Genomic DNA, 6,094 nt, shown 5'->3' with positions numbered 1-6,094 from the left:
GAACTATCAGTGGTTAAAGTAGTTGTATCGCATTAGAACCCAAAATATAACAAGAGAGTTATAGTATCTGATGCTCCACAGACTTTATTCCATCATCAGGCACTTTCCCGTGCTGGTTGATTAAAATAATTGTCCCATTGTGTGACTGCTTTACAAAGACTGGCAATCGGTATTCCAACAAAATCAGCCCTAGAGGGAGCGCTGTATTAAACTTAAAAATAGTTCTTGCCAAATATTGCATTAGAAAAAAGAAAGAAACTGGAACATATTGAGGTTCATGATAAAACCATAACACTTTTAGACCCAGAGAGTCATTAAAAATGAAGACCAGCTGTGCATTCATGAAGCTAACCAGATAGATATTACAAAAATGTCCTCAGGGGCTGTGAGGAAAGTTAGGAAAGTGAATGACAATTGGTTATGAATATAGACACATTGCTTGATAGGGAATAAACACCCTGAAGTGGAAAAGCAAGATGGATTGATTCTTCTTCATGTAATTATAAATGAAACAGTGTTTTCCATAGTATGCAATATGCACATTTTGTTACATCATGTCAATAAAGATATTTAAATATCCAATTTGCAAAGACAGAAACAGATCAACTGAGAGCAAAAGAGGGTTGACATTGTTCCCAAAGTCAAGAGAATACAGCTTAGAAAAAAAGAGACCTCTGTTGTAAGTCCGGAAAAAGAAAGTAATTGCCTGCACCTCAGCAGACCTACACAGACCAGATGGTAGTATTAGATGACTGCTTAAAAGGACACTCAAATGTCCAGACCAGCTCTGAAAGCATAACAAACCCTTGGAAGAACTGAAGTACTCAGCTCATTACCATGAAGACTCCAAAGGATTAACGGTTGTTTTTTAGACTCAACCTAACTGCTTCATGCCCGCTGCCTGCGTCAACCCTGTGTCTGGGTTACCTCAGCTGAACCCTAAAGCCTAGACACAACACTTACCATATGTATATATATACAGTACAGCAGCTCTCATAATAATTGTGTTACAACATGAAATCAAAATGAATTTACCCCAGAAATTCCATAATAAGTTACAAATGTAAAAGAGAAAATAATTTACTGCATAACAGTTCAACCACTTTGCAATGACACGCCCAAATGAGCAGTGGTGTAACTAACAGTCTTTAGTAGTCAAACAATGAATTGAATGAAGGACACCTGTGCACAATCAAGGTGTTCCACATGACAGGTTAAATACACCTGTCTCTGGGACGTCCCACAGTTGGTTTGTACCATTCCTATCAAACACTACAATCTAAAGAGGAAGGAACATATAAAGTACATCCAGAATAGAAGTTCTTCAAATTGACCAATCACAGGAAGGATATATGAGCAATTCCTAAAAAGAACTTAATCAGGAAGATGAAGGAACATTCATAGCAAATCTGGAGTAAGGTTCCTCAAAAGTACCAATCAATAGGATATATGAACAGTTCCAAGGCATTGAATATCCCCATTCTTGATACCTTACTGTATATCCTGGTAGAAACTATAGAAAGATCAAAACTATACCAGGATATAAGCTATGTGTGTGCACGAGCGTGCCCTTGCATGTGCCTGTTAATTCAATGTGTGAGCATCAAGGCATTCATGAACATCAGATTGGGGAAAAACAATTGGCTTGATTATCGATGCCAGGCGTGTTCTTTACACTCTCCGAAATGACCACGCTTCAGGTTTTTTCACACAGTGTTTCAGAGGTTTAGTTGTCTGCTAACAGGCAAATAACAGTACGACAGTAGTGTGCACAAAGGCGCCTGGGATCTTGTTGGTCAGCAGACGACCACACTGGGTTTCAGTCCTATCGTGACTGACATGATAGCCCACTGGATAATTAAGGCGTTGTAAAACATTGCCTGGTGGAGCCAATCCAAGTTGACTTGAGTGGCCTGCTTCATCCCCAGACCTCCACCCAAAAAAAAGCAGCATGTATGAGTCTGTGGATTTGTGTAATGCATGCATCACTGAGCACACTGTTATTGGCAGACATGCGCGCCAACCTTGCCAGACCATGTTAGGGTGGCACAGCTCTCTGTTGCCCTCCAGTGCCCCCCAAGTGTATTGCCAATGTCAGGAAGCACATACATCTATAGGGAAAAGGGGTTATTCGTCAGTCCACTCACAAGGTGCCATATGATTTGGCATCTGCAACCAAATCCAATCCCTCTGAATGTGAGCTGCCATGGTGAGGTGGGGGAGGGGCGGACTAGAGCTAAAGAATGTTGGACCGGCGAGCTTAAGGTCGCTGACTCCAGTCCCATGCTGAAAAATCTGCCATTCGGCCCTTGAGCAAGGCAGTCAACCCTCAATGCTCCAGTGTTGTTGTCATTAATTGCTCAGGCATCTCAAACACATTTCCTGTTTACACACTTGAAGATTTGTTTGTGACACAAATTGAAAAGGAGAGCCAGAGGAACGTGCTAATCTTCACCATTTTACACTCAGACACACAAGCCTTACAGCCTAATCTCTCTGGAGTGGTCCTGTCACATAGACAGTTGCCATGAACGAATAGTCTCTGGAACATATGGATGTGTTTAGTTGTGTTGTAAGACACCCACAGGCCATGCTATCAACCAAAAGCTAAGCCAAGGAGTCAGTGGAAAAGCACCCGAATCAGGACACTTACAAATAAATTCCTTAAAAATTACCAGTTGGAGCAAAAACACATTTTGAAAATATGTTCGATTTCCAGGCTCAGTATCTGGAACAAGGAAACCAAAGTTTCCCCAAGCAATAATTGTTTGGTTTTTTTGCGTGTTTTTGCGTCTTTTGGATAGACAAAGCACTTAATAATTAAACAAATAAAATGTTTTTTTCCAACATTTATTAAAAACTGTGTAATCCGATTTCATGCACAATAACACTTAAAGCATTTTCATTGTAATCTCGAATAATTTTCAATTTTTATTCCGGGACAACTACATAGGTCCTACCCAGCTAACACTTTTCGGTTGCCATGTTGTTACTACGTTAACTGGCGACCGAAATTAGGTAGCAGCAATGTTGTCAGTTACATTATCACAACCGGAAAAGTGAATGTTTTCTTGTTGTCGCTATAACGTAACTAATTTACGTTGTCAGTTGGTCGCCATCGTGGCAACGATATCTCTAAGGTTGTTGGTTGGTAATCGCGAATCCCTGACATCCTATCCAGTTCACCATTCATTGCCCTTTTTACTCTCACTATTTCTTTATTCATACCTACAGCTAGAATATGTACAGCTAAATAAATGTATGTCCATGACAGTTTTCTCCAACCTTGTGTTTACCTGCTCCAACTGTTTCTACGAACTCTTAAAAGTGCACAACACATTTCAGCAGGGTTCTACACCGACGTTTAGTTTTACAGTGAGCTATTATGTACATGACGAAGAATTGTGAAATTACGAAGATAAGAAAACGTGAACTATAAATTGAAACAAACAATATTATCCAACTTGTTGTCAGAAATGAGTCTGAGTGGTCTTCAATTCTAACTTCACCTTCCTCTGCTGTTGGACTCGTTGCTGTACCTGGACAATGAAAACCAGTTTAAAAACAGTATAAAACAGAGTGTCAACCATTTGATTCAATTCATTCATAATTTATATCACTTTTACAATTTTGTCAAATATCTTGCTGAATCATTACTTGTGGAACTCATAGTAAAATCTTTACATTTGAGTACATGTGAGATGACTCGATGTTCATCTATGTTTGAAAAAAGTTACCAACCAAGCTAGTAAGTTCTTACTGTACTGTAGCTTGCTAACGTTTGAGCTAATATTAGTGGGCTTGCTAGACAGTACTGTAATTTGATGGGAACTACCAAAGTGATTTTAGCTATGTGACAGATATGTGACAGCTTTGTAAAGCATTCCCTGTTAGCTGGGTAAAATATATGTGAGATTCATCTAAAAAGAATTGCATATGCTAACTGTGTACTAAGGGAATTTAGTGCCTTAGACTTGTATGTATTAAATCATTTATTTCTAAGAAATTCCAATGTACAAATGCTTACTAATGGTAGGAGTAGGTCATTGTTGGCAAATTCACACTCATGTCTTCCCAATATTTTTCTGTTTCTTATTTCCCGTTACTGAATACAGTTGTTAGTCACATAAAAACGGGGATGAAGCCCTCTTGAAACCAGAAATAAATTCAGGCATCAATTCCATGGAGGAATGCAGAGGCTTAAATTAACCTGAAAAGCAACATATTTAATATATTTCTAATTGACAGGTAAGCTATGCATCCACCTACCCAGCTAGTAAGCCATCCATTCATCTCTATCCAGCACCATTAGCTTAGGCTAGAGGGCTGTATGCAATACAGATTACAATACAATTATACACTCACCTAAAGGATTATTAGGAACACCATACTAATACTGTGTTTGACCCCCTTTCGCCTTCAGAACTGCCTTAATTCTACGTGGCATTGATTCAACAAGGTGCTGAAAGCATTCTTATGAAATGTTGGCCCATATTGATAGGATAGCATCTTGCAGTTGATGGAGATTTGTGGGATGCACATCCAGGGCACGAAGCTCCCGTTCCACCACATCCCAAAGATGCTCTATTGGGTTGAGATCTGGTGACTGTGGGGGCCATTTCAGTACAGTGAACTCATTGTCATGTTCAAGAAACCAATTTGAAATGATGTGTGACATGGTGCATTATCCTGCTGGAAGTAGCCATCAGAGGATGGGTACATGGTGGTCATAAAGGGATGGACATGGTCAGAAACAATGCTCAGGTAGGCCGTGGCATTTAAACGATGCCCAATTGGCACTAAGGGGCCTAAAGTGTGCCAAGAAATCATCCCCCACACCATTACACCACCAACAGCCTGCACAGTGGTAACAAGGCATGATGGATCCATGTTCTCATTCTGTTTACGCCAAATGTCTCAACAGAAATCGAGACTCATCAGACCAGGCAACATTCTTCCAGTCTTCAACTGTCCAATTTTGGTGAGCTCGTGCAAATTGTAGCCTCTTTTGCCTATTTGTAGTGGAGATGAGTGGTAACCGGTGGGGTCTTCTGCTGTTGTAGCCCATCCACCTCAAGGTTGTGCGTGTTGTGGCTTCACAAATGCTTTGCTGCATACCTCGGTTGTAACGAGTGGTTATATAAGTCAAAGTTGCTCTTCTATCAGCTTGAATCAGTCGGCCCATTCTCCTCTGACCTCTAGCATCAACAAGGCATTTTCGCCCACAGGACTGCCGCATACTGGATGTTTTTCCCTTTTCACACCATTCTTTGTAAACCCTAGAAATGGTTGTGCGTGAAAATCCCAGTAACTGAGCAGATTGTGAAATACTCAGACCGGCCCGTCTGGCACCAACAACCATGCCACGCTCAAAATTGCTTAAATCACCTTTCTTTCCCATTCTGACATTCAGTTTGGAGTTCAGTAGAATGTCTTGACCAGGACCACACCCCTAAATACATTGAAGCAACTGCCATGTGATTGGTTGATTAGATAATTGCATTAATGAGAAATTGAACAGGTGTTCCTAATAACCCTTTAGGTGAGTGTATATTTTACATTTTAAAATAAAGCTGTTTTTGAACTTGATACTTTTACACAATGTTTTTTTTGCATGTTTAAAGAACGAAACATAGCTCTAAAAAAAATCATAATTAATCATGATGCAATTAACTATAAACTGAAACCGTTGGGCAAATTGGCATTCAATAATGAGACATTCCCATAGTTTACAAGGTCATATGTTTCAACAGGGATCAAACTTCTACCTCCAGTCTGCTAGAGGAATGCCATAGTAAAATTTAACTTTGTAGAAGTAGCAAAGAATAGAATGTAAGCTCAATAGACTATTACACAGACTATTTAATTTCTGATTTAGTTTCATTGTTTTCGGATCAGTGCAGATGACGATTAGAAGAGAAAAGGCCACTTCTGTTCCTCAATGAAAGATATATTATCCTAGGGAAACATGGACACCATAACGAGAGATGTTTTGGCAGAAACACAATCTCTGGGGAGCAATACTCTATGGTGCTCTTCTTAACACGCCCTTTGTGTCCACAGAGTGAAAACAAATATCTACTTTGGAAGGAAA

This window comes from Esox lucius, chromosome 13, assembly GCF_011004845.1.
Source record: "Esox lucius isolate fEsoLuc1 chromosome 13, fEsoLuc1.pri, whole genome shotgun sequence".
NCBI classification, from domain to species: Eukaryota; Metazoa; Chordata; class Actinopteri; order Esociformes; family Esocidae; genus Esox; species Esox lucius.
This window is presented reverse-complemented; position numbering follows the sequence as displayed.